Source organism: Humulus lupulus, chromosome 2 (assembly GCF_963169125.1).
Source record: "Humulus lupulus chromosome 2, drHumLupu1.1, whole genome shotgun sequence".
Lineage (NCBI taxonomy): Eukaryota > Viridiplantae > Streptophyta > Magnoliopsida > Rosales > Cannabaceae > Humulus > Humulus lupulus.
In genome coordinates, this window is record NC_084794.1 from 50051981 (window position 1) to 50078683 (window position 26703).

The following is a 26703-nucleotide window of genomic DNA, read 5'->3' on the forward strand; positions in this document are numbered from 1 at the left end:
CCAAAAGAAATACATCACAGATCTTCTTTTTCGTGCAAACATGCAGCATGCCAACCCTCTTCCTACACTGATGGTTGCTGGTGAAAAACTCACTTTACTTGATGGTGATCCTCTTCCAAATCCCAGCTTCTACAGAAGTATTGTTCGTGGCCTATAGTACTCTACTGTCACAAGACCCGAAATATCGTTTGCTGTCAATAAAGTCTCCAAGTTCATGCAAGCTCCAAGGGAGACTCACTAGAAGATTGTAAAGAGAATATTAAGGTACCTTAAAGGCACTCTTGATTATTTTATACATCTACAAAATTGTTCTACTCTTTCCTTGATATGATTTTGTGATACGGATTAAGCTTCTGACCCTGACGAGCGCAAATCCACCTCTGGTTTTTGTGTTTATTTCAGCAAAAATTTAATATCTTGGTCCTCAATGAAGCAAAGAACCATATCAAAGTCTAGCACTAAAGCAAAGTACCGAATCTTGGCAAGTGCAACTTCTGAGATTGTAATGCCCCACGTTAATATGGCTGCTTCCTAGAATGGCGACTGGCCCTACAAACCAACACGAGTCTTTCCAGCGTGCTTTTTCCTCACTCGCACGCTTCCTGGGAAAACTTCCCAAGAGGTCACCCATCTTGAGATTACTCCAGGTCAAGCATGCTTAACTTTGGAGTTCTCAAGTGATGGTCTACCGAAAAGAATATGCATCTTGTTGGCATAGGTAGTACCCATCAATCCATTTAAGCCTTCTTCAACTGTGTAGTCCCATACCTACACAGTCTTAGAATCATCACACTTGACCTTCCCCAGGCAGTGTGGGATTGCAAAACTTTTTACCCGGTCTTTCCCCTTACGGATCACAGGATTTTGACTGTCACAGAGATTGTCTGGCTACAATCGTTATTATCTGAGATAACTCACAAGCATATTGCAGCTCCCACTATCTGGTGTGATAACCAAAGTACCTGTTTGATGGCTGAAAACCCCATAATGCACACTTGAACAAAACATATAGAGCTAGACCTATACTTTTTTTGTGAAAAAATTCAGAAAAGCCAGTTTGTTGTGGAACACATTCCTGCCTATGATCAAGTTGCAGATATCTTCACCAAATCTCTGTCTTCCACCAGATTTCAATACTTATGTGACAAACTTAGTCTCACTTCATTAGATAAGCTAAGTTTGAGAGGGGGTTGTTAGATAGTTAGTTATACCAGCTGTTATTCTATTGTAACTAACTCTTTTCTGTTCTAATATTGATTTGTTATTCTTCACATTGTATATATTATGTAACTCTTCCACTACAAGAAAATGGGGTCTTTACCTACCAATTGTAAGTGTAGGTAAAACTAGCCTAATGGTGGGTAATATGGTTTACCTACCAATATTGAATTGGTAGAGACTGGTAGGTAAAGGTTAGTGGGGAAAAAGTCTTTACCTACACTTATTGATACTGGTAAGTAAAAGAATCAGTGGACCCCACTAAGTTATAAATCATCTGATGAGTCATCAGATGACGTGTTTGATGACTTGTCATCCTATGTGTCTGCTAACATGGTTTCCATAGTAGCATACACGTGGCATACGTCAATACCGCCACTTGGCATCTTATGGTTACTCCATGTGTCAAACAATAATTTGTCCACGTGTCCTTTGATAATTAGTACATATGTCATCATTTGATATAGACCACATGGCATCATTTTATTAGTCCACGTGGCATCATTTTATTGGTCTACGTGGCCCAATATTATTGGACCACATGGGGTCATTTTATTAGCTCACATAGTATGATTTTATTAGTCTGTTACATAATTTCTATTTTGGTCAAATTTAATGGTTATGTGTAAGTAAAAGATAATAACAGTTATTTATAAATATTCTTTATTAAAAATAAACTAGAAAAAAACCATACAATCATCTTGTGACTCCCGAACCGAACTCAAATAAATTATTTAACAACAATAATAAAATAAACATACGCCTATTATAAAATATTCATTGCTTATTAAAGATGAGTGTTAAAGTAATTACATTTCATAAAAAATATCAACAAGTCTATTACAAGTCTATTCTTCACTTTGAGATTATTACACGAGAGCATCCTTTTTCTCGAACTTGTGAATGTCGATGATGGCTTTGTGAGGTGGACAACGACGATGGTTGGAGGTGGGGTTCGAGTTGGCAACAATGGGAAAATATAATTAACCTCAGCACAATAATTATCCACAATTTAATTATCATAAGGATTTCAGAAAATATGACTTATTATTATGGGCATTTATGACACTTGATATACCAGCGTATATTAAAAACAAATATATGAGCACATCAAGTCCCATAATCACCAACATAAAATAAAACCATTTATCAACATCACAGGCAAAAAAAAAAAAATCAAAGTAGCATAATGATCCAAATCAGAAAAAGAAAATATAAGTCAACATTCAAAACTACTTTTAATAGGCAATATGCATCGAAAACTAGAATTCATGTGATCAAACAAAGAATTTCATATGCAGTATATATGAACATGTAAACAATGATGAAGATAATACAAACTAGATTCAAAGTTTAACATAAAAAAACTCAAAATAAAAAGTAGATGTCTCTTCTCCTTTTTAAAAAGAAAAACAAATTCATGTATATAATCAATGAACATAATACATAACACATCTCGGAGCCTCAGAACATTTGAAACAATAATCCAGACAATGAAACAAAACTCTAGAACACAACTTAATACCTCAAACCAATAAAGCACATAAACCTCATTAAAGTACTTAATATATCAGCATAGCCAAATTTGGCAGTTGAGTCTATACCAAATTTATAAACCTAATTCATATTTGATAGCAAGAGCATTGGACTTTGGATATACCATATATTTATTAGAAAAGGAGCAAATAATTATGTCAAACATTATCTCAATAAAACAATAAATAAAGTTTAAATATGCAAAAGAATAATAAAAACTAGTTTCTTAATTACATATATAGATAGCAAGCATATAAGTTAGTTCAAACAAATCCAGAATTATGTCAAATTCAGCAAGCATAAAGATTATGATGTTACAATCAAAGAATCTCACCAAAATCAGTTTTTCACCCATACTCAAAATCTTATATTTCATTCAAGCCAATTAGTCAACAACATACAATATAATTTGACATAAATCATTTAATAAATTTGAATAACCACAGAAAAACTAAAAAAAAATCATAGAGCTACTCTCATTAGAAACAATACATCATAAGCAAGCATGAGAAAAGAGTAAGACAGTAATGAATGAGTTACTCTCATTAGAAACTAACTGAACCCTCTTTGGATGAGTAGATTTGCATTTCCCTACAGAGGAAACAATTAATCTACATAAAAGTGGAATAAACATTTAATTTCTCACTAACATATATCACCCATTGATTCATTGAATCCAAACTTTTAATTTCAAAATCCCACAAAATGCAAAGAACTGATAAATGTTCACCATCACAGTAGGCAATATTACACAGATAATAAAAACTCATCAAAATATCTAGATTATAAAAACTCATCAATATTAATAACTATAGATTTCAAACAAGATAAAAATGAAGATATACAAGACATTCAAGAGCCACAAACTGTGACATTTAAAGCTTTTCATCTAAACACAACCAAGCTTGTAATTCAAAAATACAAGAAGTGTCCAAAGCCCAAATGAAGAAATTACAAACCAGAACGCAGAGTCCCTAATCTGAATACAAATCATTTAAAATCCCTTAAAAACATGTTCATTGGTAATATGTTCTTAAAAACATGAGACATTAAGCTAATATGTTCTTGAATAAACCCATATCAATTTTAAAATCAGGAACACACGCAAGAAAAGATAGATCATATCCAAAAATACTCAAACACTGAAAATTTAATCTCGAAAAGAGATCAAAGACCAGATCTGAAATATGCCACTATCAGAAGCAAAATGCCCAAAACCAACAACATAGCAAGATGCAAACAGAACCACTCAAACTAATTGTTACATCATATCAAACACTTGCATAAAAAAATCATATAATAGGATCAAATATCAGGTCCAAAAAATAATTAGAAACAATAAAATAACTAATCAAATTCAAATCATACTCAAAACACAGAATCACAAAATAGCATCATAAATCAAATCTCCAAAATATATTCAAACAAAATATGCCTCAACAATTAAAAATTCATCATCAATCCTTCAGAATTGGAGATTTTCATTAGCCAAGATGCTGAAAATATACCTCAAAGCCACCAGGCCAATAATTCAACATTCCGAGAGCCACCAAGCCAAGTGCTCATCAATCTGAAAGCCACAAAGCAAAATCTGAAACCAAATAACCATCCAAAGAAATCAAACCTACAAAACAATGTAGAAATTAATATCAAAATTCACAATAGCACAAACTACAGTATTTACCAATAAATAGAAATGAAAATACCCATGGAACAGTCGGATTAGGGATACACTACAACAAATTATACTTTCAATGACTCCTTACAATGTCTTACACTATTGGTGTAAGACATTAAAAATTAGGAGAGATTTTTAATGTCTTATGCTGGGAGACATTGATTATTTTATTAATCACTAAAATTGTAAGACATTAAAAGAGTGGAAAGACGTTGAAAAACTAAGACCTAACACATATCCATGGAGTACATCCAACGTCTCCCATAGAGAGACGTGCCACATGTCCCACGTCTCCCGGTGGGAGACGTTGGAAGTCCCTACACACAACTAGCACGTCTCTCACTTGGAGACCTTACAAGTGGTATAATACATATGCATTTATTATTATTAATTATAAATTTTATTTTTATTAAAAAAACAAAAAAAAATAGGTAACCATCTCTCTCTCCCACGTTATCAATATCCTTTTAATATATTTTTTTATTTGAAAATGCATTAAATACCCTTTAATGTCCCTTTATCTCTTTCATTCTCTCTCTCTCGGTAATACCCTAGGCGCACCCCTTTTGATTCCCATCTCTCACTCCCTCTTTCTCACGAATGCTTCTCCCTCTCTCACTCTCTTTCTACGTCTCTCACTGGTGCAGTTCAACAATGGTGTAGGTGATGATGCTTGCGGCGGTGGAGGTGCGCAAACGAGGGTTGTCGCAGTGGGGGCGCTGGTGGAGGTCGTGGACGCTGGTGAAGCATGAAGGCAAGGCAGGCTTAGGCAGTGGGTGAGATCAAATGGTAAGGAGTTTCTCACTCTTTTTTTTTTGGTGTTTGGGTTTGATAAATTAAACTCATATTGATTGGTCTTATGGTTTTTTTTTTCTTGTGCTTGATGGTATTTTTCAGTGTTTCCAAATGGGATCTGGAAGCGGGCCATCAAGGAGGAACCAAAAATGGAGAAACCGAAAATAGAGAAGGTGGAGAGTCCGAGAAGAATAAGGCCTCTGATGTTTCTCACTCTTGTGAATATCTCCTAATTAATTTCTGAATTTTCTGGGTAAATAGACATGAAGAATCGACAAGGAGAAAGAAAATGAAATTTTTGTATAGACATGAAGGACTTTATCAATGTTGATGATGTATTGATGATTTTTTTGTTGTTGGGATTTTGATTCATTCCAACCGTATGGATTGTTGTTTAATTAACAATCCATATTTTTTTAAAAAAGAAAAATCTACTACTAATTTTAAATTAAAAAATGGTTATTATTTATTCCGTTTTCATGTTACAATTTTAATTTTAATATTTAATTCAATATAATTAATATATTAAAAATAAATATTATTAAAATAATAATTTAAAAAAAAATTCAAATATGACTTTCAACCTCTCTCACTGGGAGACGTGGGAAGTCTCCTAGGGACTTCCCACGTCTCCCATTGGGAGAGGTTAGTTACTTCCCACGTCTCCCAATGGGAGAGGTTGAAAGTCAACGTTTGACTTTCAACCTCTCCCAATAGGAGACGTGGGAAGTGAGACACGTCTCCCAATGAGAGACGTAGGATATATACCTACAATGACCCCAGCAGCAACGTCTCCCCAATTGGGAGACATTGTAGACTTCCAATGTCTCTCAAATAAAGTCATAAAACCTCTATTTTGTTGTAGTGATAGAAAACAAGGCAGAGCCTCACAATGAAAGTGAACAATGCAGTAACCCACGGTGAAAGCGAATAAGGCAGTGACTCACCGTGAAAGCAAAAAAGCCAGAGGCTCACGATGAAAGAGAACCAGGCAGCGACTCACGGTGAAAGCGAACTAGGTGGCAGCTCCAGGTGAAAGGGAACCAGGCGACAACTCAAGGTGAAAGTGAACCAGGCGGCGGCTCAAGGTGAAAGTGGACCAGATGACGGTTAACAGTGAAAGTGAAGAAGGCAATGGCTTATCATGAAAGAGAACTAGGCAGCCACTCAAGGTAAAAGCAAAGCAAAGGGAGGGAGAAAGGACGACAATGGTGGGAAGGGATGGATTGGAGAGAATAACAAAGAGAAGAAAATTTAGGGGCGGCTGATAAGATTAGGGTTGTTTACAACCCTAATCTATTTATATAAATAAATATATAAATTTTTTAATAAAAATGTTTTTTTATATATAATATAATTAAAATGTATTATAAATATATTTTATTTATATTTTTTCCAACTATGTACACACGTGGCATGCCACATGTTATACAATGTGTACACATCATATTATTTACTCCACATAAGCTTCCAAATACGCATTTATAATAATAAAATAATATAATGAAAATAAAAAACGGGGGGAAAATTGAGCGGGAATGGTTAAAAAATTTCCCTCCATAATATACGTAGGTAAAGATCATGACCTACTGATATTATTAGTAGGTAAAGCTATTACTACAACAAAAACCCCCTTCCATAACACAAAAATTTAATACTTTTAAAAAAGTATTATAATAGGTAAATAAGTATATAGGTGTAGGTGGGACTCAATTTTTGGCGCCCAATTTTTCCCAACCCGCCCAAAAAAATTTCGCATGGTCCATTGAAGATATAAAAATTTGTTTTATCTAAATATAATCAAATTTTATTTATAAAATAAGTAAATAAAAAAAATACAATCCCTAAATCTCTTTCTCTTTCCCTCCATAACCGATCTTCTCCCTTTCTCCCTTTCTCTTTCGTTTGCTCTCTGCCAACCACTGATTGTCGCCACCGTCCAAGCACCGGACCAGGAAGACAAGTGATGGGGGCCTGCGGCTTGGGTCATGTGACAAGGAGGCTCGACTCGTGGGTCTACGGCATGGCTCGCTCGTGGGTACGACGGTGCTTGCGGTGGTGGGTCTACGGCGTGGCTCGCTCTACCAATGCCATACCCAAAGTCTGGAAGTCTGGGGCTGCTTATGAGGCCACGGCTAAACTCATCACAAAATAAATTTAAATCCATATATGGATATTACATGTAGCTACTCAGCTGGAGTTTTGGAGTTCTGATAACTTTTTGGAGGTGGGTTTTTGAGTTTTGTTGAAGGGTTTTTCTTATAGTTATTTTCCTACTTTCATTAATACAACTTTCTTTGTTCTTGCCAGAAATTTTTCTGTGGTGGGCGATTCATTTTTGGCCCTGATGCAGCGTCCATGCTTCTACCTGTATTTCTTATAGCTGGGCCTGCAATTGCCTTCTGTGTAAAGGTTTTTTTATCCAATAGATCACATGAGGTACTACTATAAAAGTAACTAGAATCTCGTATTGGTCGTTGGCGCAATTCTTACTCTTTCGGTAAGTATTTTATTTCTTCTTTCTAGCATTGATATCTTCTAAGAGGAAAGATTTATGGGCAAGTATAATGTTTTTTTTAATATATTTCTTTTCAATCACACTCTACATCTTGTGATTATACTTTGCCACTATGGCAATCTTTTTCCTAAGCTGTTTTCCAATTTCTTTTACCATTTGAAAAATTCTTTAAGTTATTTGTTCCACAATTCTTCTCACGTATAACTGAGTTAAAAAAATCCTTTGATCAACTTTATAGAAAATATCACTATAAATTTGAAATCCGTTAGCTATAGTATAGAAAAATTACTTTCTATAATTAATAGTATAGTAATGTAATTTGTAATATAAATTAAATGTTTTCTATTAAAAAATATTATCACTTTAAGCATATTTCTTTTGGCACAATAGGTCCAATTTCGATCTTGAACTAACTCACTCTACTTAATAGGCCGAAGTCTATTTGGTAGTTTTTTTAATAGCCAGTAGCATCTTAAGTTTACATGGACAAATAATAGTCTATAATAGGTCTTAATTGCTAGGATCTTAAGTTTACCTTTTTCGGAGTTGTAGGTGTATATTGGATTGGAGTACTAGGAATTTTTAAAAGAGTTATGACATAGGTAACGAAAATTTAGCTTTTGAAAATTGACTCAATGATAAGAGTGGCCAGTGTAATTTCCTCTTAATTATGATTCATTTTCTTTTGAATGTAATAAACTTGGGATAAGTTTCTGTAATAAGTTGCTTTATGTGTGTCTATTTCTTAGAATGAACCTAATTGTGAGAGAGTACATGGAGCTCTTTATGTTTGTTTATATTGTTTACTTTGACATAATTTAACAAATGGACAAATCTGCAGGACTTGACATTTCTCTTCCTAACATCTAGTAGAGATCCGGGTATAGTTCCTAGAAATACAAGGCCTCTTGCACCAGATGAACCTGATGTTGCTACACCGTCAACGGATAAAACTTTAGAGTAAGCATACTTGAGTCATGGAGGACCCTAGAACCCTTTCTAGTTAGCATTCCAAAGCTAATAAGGAATTGATTGGAACGTTAATATGTGCCATAGAAATTTTGCGATCAAGCTTGGTGATTCGGTAAATATTATCACTGGTCAAAATGGAAGTAAGGCTTTCTCTCTGTTTATCTTGTTGTTAACATTTGAAGTAGTTTTTGAGTCTTACATGACAACTGAGTATAGGTTTGTATTCTCCTATGTATGAAAATAACCCAAATAAAGATATTCATCAAATAATCAAACATGGAGATAAAGTGAAGATGTTTCCCATTTACGATTGCAATTCTATTTTCTTTCTCATACATGATTATTGTCAATTTCTCCCTAAATATCTATCCCTATATCTTTCTATTTATCTTTTTTCTGTTGGTCTTTTATTTCTTGAATATGGGACCATTGTATTTAGTTTCACAATCACCAATTTCTCACAGTCGTATATGTTTCTTATACTTCAAATTTTCATCCCATATTGAGTATTTCGTGCCCTACAATGTTTAGTTCACACGCCTCCTCTTGTTGAGTATTTCTTGCAAGATTACAAAGATGAGATCAATACTGAAAATCCTTTGGGAATGCATGTAGGTTTTAGTTCTTTTTTTATCTTCTTTCTATTTTTTTTATGGGGATAACTTGAATTTTAAGTAGGTCTGGCACTTATACAGTTTCTAAAGTATATTTTAGCTGTGCAGGGTGAGCTTGCAATTGCCTTTGGTGAGCTGTTGAGGAAATTATGGTCCTCAGGGCGAACTACAATTGCACCACGTGTTTTCAAGGGAAAATTAGCTCGATTTGCTCCCCAGTTTAGTGGCTATAACCAGCATGATTCTCAAGTTAGTATTGTATATTGAATAATAATCGCAAAGTTTTCAATACTGAATACTTCAATGTTTAATGTATTTTTATGTCCTGATGTTTATTTTTGGGAGAAATTTTAGCGCATGAAGTTGGAGAAATCAATCAGTTATTTATGTTTATAGTACTCTGGTTTTGGACTTGTGCTTGCAGATGATACTGGGACTAAGTCTAAGTTTTGCTTTTATTTTTTCTCAGCCTTTTTAAATTGGGCAAATGCTTTTCTTACTAATATTTAGTCACTTCATTGAGCTGATGATTTCAAAATTAAAACCTCTTTGTGTGGCTTCAGCAAACAAATTTGTATTGTGCTTATCTGTACTTTATAACGTTTGGGTCTATTAGATATGTTTTGTATGATTAGTTTGTCCATATTGCAAATGAGATAAACCATTCAGGGTAGTTTACATGTAGCACACATACATGTATATATAATATGGGGTCGTCACAACAGGATTTTTTTCACTATCAATCGAGAAATCAATTTTGACTTCTTGATTTTAATCTAAAGTCCACCATATATCACCTTTATCCATATATCATCAATCCCCAAAAAATTTAAATACTACTTTTCATACAAATTATTTGTTCCTATCAATAGGCTAAAGAAGCATACCGATTGAACTGACTCCTATATATATAAATATATTTTTATAGTTTACTCTTTTTTACGATCACTATATTGCTTCATGTCATAAAATTTTCTCTTTGCAGGAACTTCTTGCATTCTTGTTGGATGGACTGCATGAGGATTTAAATCGTGTTAAACAAAAACCTTACATAGAAGCAAAGGATTCAGATGGTCGCCCAGATGAGGAAGTTGCCATTGAGTGTTGGAAAAATCACAGGGTCCGGAATGACTCATTGATAGTGGATGTTTGCCATGTGAGTGGGAATTAAAGTCTTCTTTCTTGAAAGCTATATTTCTTCTTTCCTTGAACCATAAGCATTTATTTTTTCCTGTACTGGTACAAAAGTATTTTCTTCTCTTACAATGTTTATATGTTAATGGTCAGGGTCAATATAAGTCGACACTGGTTTGCCCAGCATGTGGAAAGATTTCAATCACTTTTGATCCCTTCATGTATTTGTCGTTGCCTCTACCTTCAACTGTAACTCGGCAAATAACCGTGACTGTGTTTTATGGCGATGGAAGTGGTCTTCCTATGCCATACACTGTTAGTTTGCTAAAGCAAGGTTGCTATAAAGATCTTAGTGAACAACTATGTAATGCTTGTTGCTTGAATGCTGATGAGATTCTTCTGCTTGCAGAGGTAAATTTGATTTCCATTGATATCTGCTACAATTTATTTTATTTATTCCCTTATTTTTAGTTCTAGTGGTTGAGTAACTGTAATTTCGATTGCCAGGTTTATGAACATAAGATTTTTTGATATTTGGAAAACCCCTCAGAGCTATTGGTTCCAATTAAGGAGGATGACCATATTGTGGCTTATAGACTTTCTAAAAACGTCGTGGGAAGATCCAGAGTTGAAATAATTCATCGACCACATGAAAAGTAAGCTTGCATCCTTATCCTTATGTAATTGGTAAATAGCACTGGTAAACATGTGATGTACAAAATGGTGTTGCCAATCCATCTATTGAAAAATAGCTTTAACTAAGTAATTTCAGAAGGGGATTATAGTATCAATTAAAATAATTATTGGCCTTACATAAGTAAGACTTGTTCATTAAGAAGCTGAAGTCCATATGAATAAAGTTCAAGCGCTCCAAGTCAAGTGCTGACTGGATAATACTGACTATATTATCTGCTTTTGAGAAATATGTGTTTTAATTTTTTGTATCCTAGTCATTTTATGTCTTGGATCATCTACGCAGACTGCTTGTTAGATTTCTACTGGATTTCCTAACTTAGATAGTTGGATTTTTCAGGTGCCCGTCAGACAGTGTTAAGGGTTGTTAGGGAAAGCTTATCGGTACCCCTTTTGTTACTTATTTAAAAGAGCCAATGTTGAAGCTGCTGTTACTAGATTGTTGTCACCTTTGAAGAGAACGCGTCCTTCAGTTAAGCTCCAGAATGGTAAGGAAAATGGTTTTGAAAAAGAGGTTATTGAAGAACCATCAAACAGCTACAATTCTAAGAACCTGTCAATGCACTTCTACAAAATACACTTTACAGGACACTTTTTTAGGACACGCACCTAAATGCAAGTCCTTAAAAATATTTATGGAGTTTTTAGGACACTCATTGAGAGTCCTGAAAAAACACAATTTAAGACTCGCAATAAGTGTCCTAAAAGAATATGCGAGTCCTAAAAAAATCTGGCTTATAAAAATAAGTGTTTTACTTAATAATTTTAAGGACTTGCTTTGGGAGTCCTTAATACTCTTTTAGGACTCGTAATGAGTGTCCTAAAAAAATATGCTAGTCCTAAAAAAATCTGGGCTAAAAAATAAGTGTTTTACTTAATAATTTTAAGGACTTGCTTTGGGAGTCCTTAAAAGTTTGAGTTTTTTTTTAAACAAACACCTCCTGGACTTTTTAGGACTCGCATTGGGAGTCCTAAAAGAATGTTTTTTAAATTGATGCGTGTCCTAAAATGGTTATTTTGTTTTTTTAATATACACCTCTTAGATTTTCTTTTATTTCTAAATTTTTAATATTATATTAACTTTTTATTTATAATAATTTATATATTAAAATTTAAATTAATTATGATATAATGAATAATTTGCTTAAATTTTATTTATTTAACATATTTATGATAAAATTAATTAAAAAGAGTTATTTTATTGATTGGTTAAATATTGTAAAATAATTTTAAAATTTCACTAATGGTGTTTTTATTTTTTAAAATCCATGTTGAAAATATTAAAAAAAAAAAAAGAAGCAATAGTTCACATTAAATCAAATTTTATTTAATTAAATAAGAAAAGGGAGATGAAAAAACTAAATCCCTAAATTAATCTCAAAAATCCCCTTCTCTCTCCTCTTTCTTCTTCCCAGTCGATACCCCTCTTTCTTTTCCTCTCTCGCATTTCAATCGGCCAGACCAGATGAGCCATCTCCGGCCACCACCCAATGACACACACCCCACCACGAGCTTCCTTGGCCCCCGAAACCCTTAACCCGTGAAGCTCGCCTCCCCACTCGCCGGCCTCCGTCGCGATTGGCTCCCCGAAGTTCCGTCGCCGCTGTGAGTTTGGAGGATTGTTCTGGCCTCCACCGTGGACGATGAAGGCTCCTGCTGGCGACGATGATGGGGAAGGCGACGGCGAAGGCTCCTGAGCTGGTGAAGTTCTCAGTCGTGGGTGGTGCTGCCATTCTCTTCAAGGTAAATTTGTATTAATTAACACTTATGTTAATACCATCTCCTATTAATATTAAGCTTCATATGATTTGGGCATTTGTTTATCTTTTCCTTTCTTTTTGTTTTGGTTTTGTCAGTGTATTCTTATTCTGAAAAAAAAATTTCCTAATTTTTGATGTTTTTGATGTTTTGTCAGTTGTCCAGACCACTTGTATTCAACTCTTTGGATGTGTTTATTGACAACCATCCAATCTGCAATATATACATTTGTGACAGAGCCTGATCTACAAGTATGGAATCTTCATTCCTATTTAGAACTTGGAAGTTGTTTGTATGCAGTACGTACTTTAACTTATACTTGCTCTCTCTTCTTAATTACCTTTTCATTATTCTTATGCTAATTTAAAGTTTTCTTCTTCTAAATATGGCTTGATTTGAACTGCACATTTAACTGTACAGGGAATTGGCACTGCGGTATCTTTTTTTGTTCAAGCATGGTGCATACAACTAAGAGGTCCTGTCTTTGTTGCAATGTTCAGCCCTCTATGCACTGTTATAACAGCCATTATAGCCTCTTTGTTTCTACATGAGAAGTTATATGCTGGAAGGTACTTTACAATATTACATTGATATATAGTTTCTCTCTGCTTTTTACATAGAATATATTATAGTATATAATAATCTTTATTTTACTATATGATGAAAACTTGTCTTTTTCTTTAATTATCAGCTTGGTCGGTGCTTTAGCTGTGATTATTGGGCTATATATTGTGCTTTGGGGAAAAGCAAAAGACCTTGAAGAGATTAAACAGGAGACTAAAGATATTCCAAAGCTGGAGGGTGATCAAACGAAATCTATACAGGTCTTGATTTTGCTGTCTGAATTTACATCACTATTTTCGTTGTCCCTATCGTAAAGCTTGGTTTTGCTGTCTGAATTTACATCACTATTTTAATTTTATGATAATATGTCATCAAACTTTTTAATATTGATTTATTTTATTTTTAAATTTTGAGTTTATACAAACATCTCTTTTTATACCTAGTCAGGATTTCAAAAAGAAAATGATACCCTCATTTCAATTGTTTAAATTGTTTCTTCTTACTTTTTTCTTTCTTTCTACTCTCGCTCACATCCCTTCAAAAAGACTAGTAACAAAAATTTAGATAAAATTGGAGTTTATTGTTAATTAAAATTGACTTGATAGTATTATATGGCTCTATTTGTGATTATCAAACATGGAAAGTCCAAGTCTAATATTAAAACAAATTAGAAAGATTCAAAATATTATTTTTTAAATGTAGACGCAATAAATCCCATAATATTATATACATTCATTCACATCCAAGTAAAGAAATGAAAATGATGACAATAATTGGTTCACGTAGCTAGTCTCAATGAAAATGTCATCAATTATGAGCTATATTCCACTACATTAAGTTCTAACAGTATTGAAGAAGTATTATGCTCATCTTCAAGGTTACCAGTTCAAACCTTTTTTCTTCTCTTCATAGGTACTCGTATGTGCAATCAAGAAAGTGATTTCATGAGCTTCCCAAAATGTAAAAACCATAAAAAGATATAAATTCATTTACTAGTTGTATAGATAGTTTCTCTTAGTAAATATTTCTTAAAGAAATGATGTTATTAGAATAAATATTCTCACAAAAGTATTATTATTGTAGTAGTGTATAGTGAATGAGTTTTATTTGAGAATATATGTTAGAAATATTATTATTTGCTTGATATTGCAAAGAACAAAATGTATACAATTTCATGGGTAGATATGATTTTTATAATATGATTTAGTGGCCTATTTAGCAAGTTTTCTAGCATGTGGATTTTCATGGACTGCTGCATCACATTTTTTCCTTTGTTATTTCCTATAATCTTAACATTTGACTGTCTAATTAACAATTAAGTTGATTATAGAATTTTAAATAACATGACTTAGGGTAATAACATGATATGGAACATACATCTAACTTTTTTATTTTTTATAATGTTGATAATAATGTTTAGGTTAATATTTTGACTGGTTTTGAAGCATTGGATTGGTAGCTAATTGCAAGAGGTATGTTGTATTTAATTTTTTTTAATTTTCAATATTTTACAATCTTGAATGATAATTGTACTACTTTAGTGGAGTTTGAATATGTTAGATATTCATCCGTAGTGAAGTAGGTTCTGAGAATTATGTGTGCTGCGTGATAACAGAAGATTGAGAACTTGCATGTCTTAGTGAAGTAGGTTCTGAGAATTTTGTGTGTTGCGGTGATATATGGATAAAAACCTGTGTGTTGTTTGATTTGATTGACATGTTGGTGTTGAATGTGACAGATGGCTAGGCTAGTAAATTAGGGGATATGTTGTCCGATTTTTTATAGATGGTGACATGTTGGCTTTTCTCTTTTTCTTCTATTTTCAGTGCAAGATGTGTATTTTATAATTTTTCATATTTGGTGTATTATAATGTGATTTTTCATGTTTCAGGGATGATTTTAGAAAGAAATTCATGGCAGCCAATCCTTACTTTGGAAAGGCAGTGACGAGGGTGAGTACAAGGACAAGAAGAAGAAATATATGTTGTTTGACAATGAATTTAGTGTTTTATTATATTTGTAATTTTTATTAGAGTAAATGATTCTTGTTTGAATGGTTAATTATTTACTTTGTAAATCTAGTTATATATTTTTTAAGGTCAAGATGATTATAATTTTAATAAGTTTTGTTATTTTAATCTATAAATTTTTAGATTAATTTGTATATAAATGTTTCATTTAAATCATAATTTTTAATTTAAAATAACAAAAAATAATTTTTAAAAAAAATAAAAATATAACTTTTAAGGTCACCCAAAGAGAGTCCTAAAAACTTTACTTAAAGGCACTTAGCAAGATCTTTTAGGACTCGTGGACATTCTTTTAGGACTAGTAGTGCGAGTCCTAAAAACATCATTTTAGGACTCGCAATGCGAGTCCTAAAAACCTTACTTAAAGGCACTCAGCAAGATCTTTTAGGACTCGCAGACATTTTTTAGGACTCGCGAAACATTATTTTAGGACTCGCGTTATCTCAGGAGTAGTCAAAGGAAGTACGGCGGGTCCGAGTAGGAAAAAATTCACTAAGAAGTAGGGCATACAACAATGGATCAATTCATTCAACAAGATCCGTTCGGATCGGACCAGGATGAATGGGATTGGTCTGACCTCTCGCTCGGATGTAAGACTCCCACCGCCGACAGATGTCCCATGCCACGTTTCGTGAACAGCTATGCCCGAGAATGAATTGTGATATAGCGCCGAATAAGCCACAGCTCTATTCCCGACTCGAAATCTTACTTAAAGGCACTCAGCAAGATCTTTTAGGACTCACGGACATTCTTTTAGGACTCGCAACGCGAGTCCTAAAAACCCTAGTTTTTAAGGCTCTCAAATAGAGGACTCACGGTGTGCGAGTCCTAAAAAACTTTTTTTGTAGTAGTGATGGATGATGAAGAAGTAGAGGAAAAACCCAGCGAAGCGTTATCCTTTCAACTTTTTGTTACTGATGGAAACAGTTCGAGCTGCAAGCCCATTGAGAAGGACACTTTATTAAATTCCAGTAGAGTTGTAAAGGTATATTTGGACTGGACTGACAAAGAACACAACTTGTATGATATCAACTTTCTCAAGGATCTCCCTGAGGTTCACAAGGCTGGGTTGTTGGAAAAACTTATACAGGATCTTTATTTATTTTCATGTATATCTGATATTAAACAAATTAATACGAGATAGCCTAAAACATGTTTCTAAATTAAATTCAAAGAGAAACAAACAATATAATACTTACAGTATACGCAGCGGAATTAAGAGTCCTTCCTTCAGTTTCTCTAACTCTTGTATCCTCTCTGTCGCAGAGTATTATCAAGAAACTGAACCGATCTTCTATTTTCTTCACGATATTCCAATGTATCCTTAGAACCACCTAGACTAGTGTGGGCAATTCTCAACACATGAGATAGATATAGAGAAAAGAAGAGAAAATACAAAGAGGCTTAGAAAAGGACTTGTGTTTAGAGAGAATATAAAACTATCAGAAAATCTGACTTATCAAAAACCCTTGTTTTGACTTCTCTATAAGCACTCCTTTTATAGACTCAATTAGGCCATTTAATTTAATTAAAAAATCAATAAAATAACAGCCATTTTGAAGCCCTAGGTCGAAATTATCATGGGCTATAGGCCCGTGAAATTTCCCATTTGATTATAAGCCCATTGGACTTAAAATCAAGGCCTGCATTATTTTCTATTGATTTAATTAATTAAATAATTATTTAAATCCTTTATCAAATTAATTATTTATAATTTGAACCTTGATTTAAATTTATTTATTAATTTAGATACCAATTTATCTTAATTAATAAATCTGCCATAATTTCTCTTTTCTTCTCAAAATTACACAACTCTGTGAAACTATCCAAAATTGACCTGGTCAACTTTGATAATTCTAATTGATGATTAAATCAATTAATTGAGACTATCTAGATGATTTTATCCAAGGTACAATGGGGACCATGGGCCTATGAAATCAAGCTCCAATAAGTTATCATAAATCTAACAAATAAATTTACTAACTTATTAATTCCTCGTGACTCCACTATAGACTTGGAATTGCACTCTTGAATTCATAGAACGCTCTATAACAAATATAGATATGCTATTAATTATCTATTGTTACAACCATAATTGTCACTCAATCCTCTATAGACGGTCTACAATGAGATAGGACTAAAATACCGTTTTACCCCTCATTGTATTTTATCCTTAAAACACTTAGTTCCTTGTAAATGATATTTCAGTAAACTAATTTAATTACTGAAATGAGATCTCTATCATTTAACACCTTGAACCAAACTAAAAGGAAACCATCGTTTCACTTCTTCATCAGAAGCTATAGATGTTCATATCTATGATTAACACTCCCACTCAATTATACTACCGAGTTCCCAAGATGTAAGTATGGGCTAGTCCGTAGGGTAAGCTGGTAACGAACAAGTCAAAGAACTCAAATAATACAATCAGTTAGAATACTAACCACTCAGAATTGAGATTGAATTGACCTATGGTCAACTATATGATATGACTAGAATAGATAATAACGGTATGTTTACTTATCTTATCAACTGTCAATATCGGTCCTGTCCGATGTAACAAATACATCCGATCTTATCTACTTTGCTAATGTTCTGGAAAGAACATAACACTGTAATGTGTAAGTAGATCATATCGTAGATTGGCAAGTCAGTGTAAATCCGGTGCACTGACTAATCTTAGGACTAACTTATTTTTGAACATATAATCATATTTATATTCCACTGTGATTACGTCACTATAAATAAGATTAGCTATATGCTCGGGATTTAATAGAAGTTTATATTAAACAAATAATCATGAAAATAAAACATGTGAGCAAAGTGATTGACCAAGTCAAAAAATGATTTCTATTCTTTTATTGATAATAAAAATGAGATTACAAAGAATTTGGGTTTTAATTAGGGCATAAAACCCCAACATGGGTTTGCCGTGAAGAAAACTCGACCAGAAGCTATTTCTTTGTTTACATGCTTGGAGGCATTTCTGAAGGAAGAACCTCTGGGCCTGATGACATGTGGTGGGGTACCTATTCAAATTCAGATAATTTTATACTTTGACCTTTGAAATAAATTTCCATTAATCAATGTCTTGTTCATTTTGTTTTCAATAGGTACTGCCCTAGGTGCAAGGAACATAGCCAAGCTACCAAGAAACTAGACTTGTGGATGTTGCCCGAGATTCTTGTTTTCCACTTGAGAAGATTTTCGTATAGCAGATACCTCAAGAACAAATTGGACACATTCGTGAATTTTCCTATTCAAGGCTTATATGTTGAATTTTTAAGACTACTTGAATACTTTAAGAACATTTTGTTGTTGATGACAGTGTTGAATGTTTTAAATTAATTTGTGGATTGTTACTATAATGTTGAATGTTTTTACTATTTGTTAATTGAAAATCAAGTTCATTTGATGATGCTAGTATATATTAGAAAGCTAATTTTAATTATATAAATATATATATAATAGAATAAATTAGTGTTATATAAATGAATATATAATGAGAATTTAAACTTATCTAAATATTAAAATAATACGAAAAATGTGTTATAATATCTATTACAATAACACTTTTTATAAGTAAAGAATTTTGTTTTGCAAAGTTCATTATATAACACAAATAATGTGTTATACTAAAGTGTAGTATAACACAAATTTATAAGTATTGAAATGTGTTATATAATCGACTATAAATAATATAATTAAACACTTATCTATTTATTAAAATAACACAGAAAGTGTGTTATCGTTGACAGTATAATAACACATCTGTATAACAATGATAAAGTGTTATGTAAAGTACCCTGACCTACGATAACATAGTCGGTCTTAACACATCAAAAAGTGTTATGGTATGTTTTGATAACACATTTTTGGTGTTATTAAAAGCATTTTTTCTTGTAGTGTATGTTCTGAAATATAATATAATGGACTATCATTTACCTACTAATATTATCTACCAATAAATATTGGTGGGCAAAACATTACTTTCCCTACCAATATATATTGGTAGGTAAAGATCAGATTTCTTGTAGTGTTCATAATGTCAATACAGAATATTCATTTTGTCTTCTTCAGAAATATTGTTCTGTACTTTCTCTATCAGGGGTCATCTGGAATTTCATTTTGGAATAGTTCCCAACCCCTTCAGGCTCTTCTAAAACTAAAAGAGAATTTTCAAAAATCCAAGGGCCCCCTGCTAAGACTTTATATTTGTCTTCCTCAAGCAAAAAACGATATAAGAATCTCCAGTTACCAAGAATTTCTACTTCAAAAGTGTCATTAATCTTTGAAAAACTGTGTACTCACTACAAGAAATTGGGGATTTTGCAGCGATTAATTTCACCGCAAGCGAATTTTCGTCGCAAATACCATTATTTGCGGCGAATAAAATTCCCGCCGCAAATAAGCTCATTATTTGCGGCGAACATACCGCCGCAAAATTAGTAAATCTGCCGTAAATAATTCTGGATTTGGTCGTAATTGACCCTTATTTGCTACAAAAATTTCAAATTATTCACCGCAAATAGTCTTATTATTTGCCACAAATGATGGGTGATTTTTCTTGTCTGACTCTTATTTGCGGCGAACAATTCACCGCAAATACAATATATGTTCACCGCAAATAGTATAACAGAAATAAAAAAAAATTAAAAACTTCAAATTTAATATATAATAAAATTTATAATCAGAATTGTAGTCTCCATTAATTGATAAGAAAATAAACCATACAATCTAATATTAATAATTGTCTTAATAGTATTAAAGCAAATAAACACTACTATATATATAACTATATAATCTATCCTAAGTTGATCACATCTTCATCGTCTAAGTCATCTGGAAACTGAATGACTGGGGGCGATGGAGATTGTGGCGGAGGTGCTGACGAAGACACTCCATTTCTAAATGTAGATTGAGGCGGGGTCGAACGGGGAACATGTGTAGGTGTGTCATCTTCGAACATATGTGGAGGCGGTGGTGGAGCTTGTGAAGGTGCAGCCGCATACATCTCCCACCATTGAGTTACTTCATCTGATCTCATTGTTTGAGGTGGTGGGCAGGATTCAGGAGGAAGGCGCTGAGACAGGAACTCAATGTCAGCTTTGTATTGTCTCAGCAAGTTAGCCATCCCCTATCCCACAATGCTATTATTATCATTGGATTGAGGAGGTTGAGTGTATGACGACGATTGTGCCCAAGCTTAAGATTGACTGCTGGAGGCCTTTTTCCTCTTTAATGTGCAACCAACTCCTCGTTCATGCCCAGGACGTTTACCCAACACTTTTCTCATTATCGTCCTTTCGTCAACCGAACTTCCTTCATCAAAAATAGAAGACGGGACTTGCTAGCTCCGCGCTTCAAAATCTTTGTACATCATTTCCTATTTTTACAAAAAAATATATTAGTAATACATCCAAACCATAGTGATTTTAAGGTCAAACAATAAGATAAGTCTTACATAGTCAATTTTCCCTTGGTCATTGACGAATTCTTCTTTATCCTTGCGGATGTGGAATTGCTTCCAGCTTTCAATGTAACCCGGTACATTCCCAGATTCCGAGTTCACCTGAACACAAAGAAACAACTTATTAGATAAATAATTTATTAATAAATAAATTTTTTATTTTTTTTGTTACTTACTCTATCATGACGGGCTGCCACGAATGACTTCGATCCTTGAGTAGAAGGATACTTCAAAAAGTTCCCTATTGGTCTGATTCTTTTATGCATGTTTAATTGATTTCTCATCCAATCATAATTCAATGCATTGTTTCCAATCTTGAGAATTAACACCACTGTGGGGGTTGTTGAGGGCCCGCTCTAAGTTCTTATCATCACCCTAAACTTTCTTGAAGTTCGCCTTCCTACGCGTTTTCCTATCAAGATATTTGATGCCAACATCATCATCTATAGCCTCAATAATATGATCATAGTCTGGTCGCCCTGCTATATCAAAATAATGCTACATTTTGAAAATAAAAATATTAGTAAAACGACGTACCTCCAAAACATATGAATTCCAATTAGAAAAATATGGTGGTAACTTGTTAGTCATGGTATTCCCCACTAAACATGTGAACCATGTTCCATGCTTACCCAATAGCTTATAAGTGTCTGGGTCAAAATTTATTGGAATTGGTTTGCCAGCTTTGCGCCTTGCCTTTTCGAGTTCCTGGCCCATTCCTCCTCCACGCCCTTTATTTATTTGTAGAGAAAAATAAAAAATTAATAAATAATAAAAACCGATCACTTAATTTTTTAAAATTAAAAAAGAATAAATTTCATTACCTGACTCACAAGATAAATGAATCCTAGTAGGATCAGAGGGAGGATCACCATCTGCATCTCCACCATGAGACCATGTGACATCTGCTGACATCTTTATAACAAAAAAAATTTATTGAAATATGACAAAATTGGTTAGTGTTAATGTGAGACACACCTTGGCTTAACAAAAAGAGACATATTATTAATTCTAAACATAACGTTTTGTTACATAAATGAAAACAAAATTCTACTACGTAGAGTAATCACTATCATCAATACTTGAAGCTACATTAATGGGATTCAAATTATCACTATTGTTATCACTAATATCTTCAAGCAGTTCTTCCTCATCATTTTCTCCTCCTTCTTGATCATCATCACCCTCATCATCATCGTTGATAAAACCTTCATCGCCACTGTCATGGTCTTGTTGATTAGTAGTAGAAGGACAAGACACAACGTCAACATGTGGAGCTGGTTCGTTAGACTAATGCACAATCAACTCCCAAATCGACAATTAGGATGAAATTTGATGAGTTCTTGACATGGAAAACATCAATATCAGTGATGACTTCATTAGCCTCCAGAGTATCTTAAACATGTCTATGATTCACATCTTGAACCACCTTCCAACCTCTACCTTTCAACAGATCATCAAGATAGAAAACTTGCTATGCTTTGGTAGTAAGTATATACTAGTCATCTTTATACAATTCACCAGTGACATTTATACTAGTAATATTATTTTTAGTGATTGATTTGTTCCTACTCAGATCAGTATTGAACCATTTGCACCGAAATAATATTACTTTATATTCACCAGTATAAGATAGTTCCAATACTTCCTCAAGTTGGCCATAAAATGTCAAACATTTTTCTCCAGCAACAGATACTCCACTATTTTGTGTAATTCGATTCTGATATCGATTATGTGTCAAAAATCGAACTCCATTCACAATACAAGCTTGGTAGGAATAGGCAAGAAAATCTGGCCCATATGCTAAAGCTAGTAATTCATCTGTGCAGTCAGGCGACCCAAGTTGGTGGAACTTAAACATCTATATACAAATTAAATCTAATTTAAGATCCTTGACAATAAAATGATATACAATGTTTGAGTAAATAATTTGGTAATTAAAAAATACATTCTTATGAAACCATGTACGAAACTCTTTATTCTGTAACTCCCCATGATTAACAGATAGAGGACGTTGTGAGATCTCAATTAGTTTTTCACTGTTAATTAACATAGTGGACATATTAGAATTAATGATAACAGTAAGATATCACCAAATTTAATTTTATTAAAGAACTTACTCCAAATAACATTGAATTTCAGGAGAATTGTTGAGAATGAACCACTCAACTATGTTGCAGGTCTTCTGAACTAAACTCACTGGATGTCTCTTACTAAGTGGACAACATTGAGATTGAAACACTAAAAGTTCTCATTGGATCAGGACGGTTAAATTTTGTTTCAATACCTTTCAAATACATGGCGCAAAATGTCAAAGGCTCATCCGCAACATATCCCTCTGCTATAGACCCTTATGGACGAGTTTTATTCCTGACATAGTTTTTTTTTTCATGTACATTTTGAAAGGATACATCCACCTCATAAATACGGGACCTCCTAATATAGCTTCGTCAGGCAGATGCAATACCAAATGGATCATTATATCGAAGAATGCTGGAGGAAAAATCAACTCCATCTTACATAAAATGATAATCAAATCTTGTTTTTCTTTCCCCATGTCTTTCACGTTCAACGTCCTAGAATACAACTGTTTGAAGAAATTGCACAATTCCATGATTGTACCTTATATGAATTCTGGAAGAAACTTTTGAACACCTACTACAAGCAACTGTTGCATTATCACATGACAATCATGGGACATCAACCCAATAATGTTTGTCTCATTAGCCGTTACTTTCTTCTTCAGATTGGAACAAAAACCATCTGGAAACTTAACTCCTTTTAGAAATGGACAAAATTGGTGCCTCTGTTCAACAATCAAAACGTATGGAGCATGCATCTTCAGTAGCTTTTTGTTCTGATCTTCGTAGATCCACAACTCTTTCCTACATCCCATTTTCTTCAAATCATATCTTGCATTAGTAGTTTCCTTAGACTTATCATTGTCTAACAATGTTCCAAGGAGACTGTCACATACATTTTTCTCGACATGCATCACATCCAGGTTGTGTTTCAACTGGTTTGAACTCCAATATTCAAGTTCATAGAATATACCCTTTTCCTCCAATTACTTTTAATCTGCACCTTGTTTGTGCTTCACACCCCCAAAGTTGTCATGTTTACCAGGAACTTTAAGTGTTAGAGCATCACCTTGCTCTAAAATTTGTTGCCAAGTAAAATTTCTTGGACGATCTCTCTTCTCAACCTGGCCGTAAAATTCTTTGTTCTTTCTATACTTATGATTATTTCCCAAAAATCATCTATGACCAACATAAGATGTTTTACCAATCACTTGGATGGACGAAGTGTCTTCATTACATGTTGGATAAGCTTTGTATCCCTGCCCACTTCATCCAGACAAATTGTTGTGAGCAGGAAAATCATTAATCATCCACAAAAGTGTCGCTCTCATCTTAAACAATTCATTCTTTCTGCCATCTCTTGTGTCAACTCCGTTAGTCCATAACCCCTTCAACTCGTCCACCAACGGCCTTAGAAATACATCCATGTCCTTACTAGGTGATTTTGGCCTTGGAATCAGAAGAGTCAACATGAAATACTCCTCATTCATGCACAACCATGGCGGTAGATTATAATTGGTGAAAACCATTGGCCATATACTGTACGATAGACTTATGTTGCCAAATGGATTAAACCCATCGACAACCAAACCTAAACGAACATTTCTAGCATCTATTGCAAACTCTGGATGTCTAGCATCGAAGTCCTTCCAAGCAGCCCCATCAACAGGATGATGCATCATCCCGTCTTCTTTCGATCTCCCCATATAATGCCATACCATCTCCTTTGATGTATGCCTTGAGTTATACATTCGTTTAATCTAGGGGTTAATGGAAAGTAGTCATCACTTTATGCATAACTTTTTTCCCTTTCATCCTTTCATTTTTCCATCTACTGTTCCTGCATATTGGACATCAATCTTTAGTTGCATCCTCATTGTAAAATAAGCAACAACCATATTTACACACATGGATTGATTGGTATCCCAACACTAACTTACTCAGTTTCTTTTTGGCATCATAGTGTGTTAGAGGAATTTTATTATCTTTCGGAAATGCAAACTTTAGTAACTTCAACAATTCATCGAAGGAATTGCTTGGCCACTCCCCCTTAACTTTCAAGTGCATCAACTTTGCCAAAAAGTTAAGGGATGATATCCAATCACAACTTGGCTTCAATCTCGTCGAACAACTCATCGTAATACTGATCCATTCGACTGCCATTCACCTCATCTACTTCCTCTATATTTTATGGTAAGATGAAATTGTCAATGACGTTGATCATCTCATCTGCATCTTCATTATCCTCGACTACCTGATCGACAACAACTTCGTCCAACTCTCCATGGAAAATCCAATGTTGATAACTTTCTTGAAAATCCCATCGAAAGATATGTTCCTCTACCGTATTCGGGAGATGGAACCTTGAGTTTAGGCATTTCAGACATGGACATCTAATATTTCTATCACAGTCATTGTGTTGCTTCACCAAATTCATAAATACTTGGAGATCGTTCCAATACTCATCACTATTACGATTTCTTAAAAACGTCCAACTCTTATCGACCCAAACTATTACGAGTACATACCCAAACTATCCATGCGGATAAAAAAGTCATGGATAAGTCGGAAAGGTAAATTTAAGAATCCTTACTGACTCAGCCTCTCCGAACGGGGCTAAGGTGTTTAGTGATTACAAATAATTAAAAAAATTACCACTATGTGATGATAACCGTTCTATTCTATCTTTGGTAATAAAATCTTGCTACAAAAAAAAAAAAGCAAGACAAATAAAAAAAAGATCTTATGATTTATTAAGTTTTATGACATTTATGAATTAGTTATAAAAAAAATTCTTATTTTCAAAGAAAAGCAAAATAAATATAAAAAAATGTACCATGATTTCTTTTAATTTTATGATATATAATTATTATAATTTTGATAGTCCAAATTTACTACCATTAGTTTAATTTTGTTACTTATTTTATTTGTTAAAGTTTAATTATATATTGATTATAAAATAAATTAGTACTTTTATTAATTGATGTGACATTGTATTAATCTTTAATAATAGTTTTCTTAATAAAAATATTTAGTGATAATTTTATTTGTTAATGTTAAATTTTATTAATTATGAATTAAAAAAATTAATTATATTTTTCAATGTATAATTTAACTAATAATATAAATATGATAGTATTATTTTTTGTAGTCAAATTTTTATTACCTACAATTTAATCTTATTATTATTTTTTTGTTACAATTTTATTAATTATAAATTAAAGTAATTAATTTATATTTTTAAATTTTTTAAATCTACCAAAATTTCGGCAGCATAACGACTATATTCTAATCTATCCAAAAATTTAAAACCTGTTAATAACAGTCATAGAACAGTCCAATCATATAATCACAATATACATTTACCAATTAATATTACATACCATATATAAAAACAAAAAAATAATCTAACATGAACTAACAAAAACCTAATTAACATATAAAACTCAAATCAACAATAAACAAATAAAACTTATACATGTGTTCTAACTTTAACAACAACAAAAATTTATAATCTAATTCATTATTTCATTTTGCAACTCTAATTATATTTATTATTTAACAACATTAAAATACTTTTGCAGCAAAAATTTCTTACAACCTAATTACAATATAACTAATATTATTTATTTTAATTAACAA

The 26703-nt window shown here is 33.1% G+C and overlaps 1 long non-coding RNA gene and 1 pseudogene across 1 annotated transcript; both read left to right on the forward strand.

The window, feature by feature from the left end:
• The first annotated feature begins 8380 nt into the window (after window positions 1–8380).
• Window positions 8381–19959, forward strand: LOC133814228 (putative ubiquitin carboxyl-terminal hydrolase 11; annotated as a pseudogene).
• On the forward strand, window positions 14473–15577 carry LOC133817771 (uncharacterized). The gene is made up of 2 exons (XR_009885711.1): window positions 14473–14952; window positions 15372–15577. It is a non-coding gene; the product is annotated as an uncharacterized LOC133817771 (long non-coding RNA).
• Window positions 19960–26703: the final 6744 nt, after the last annotated feature.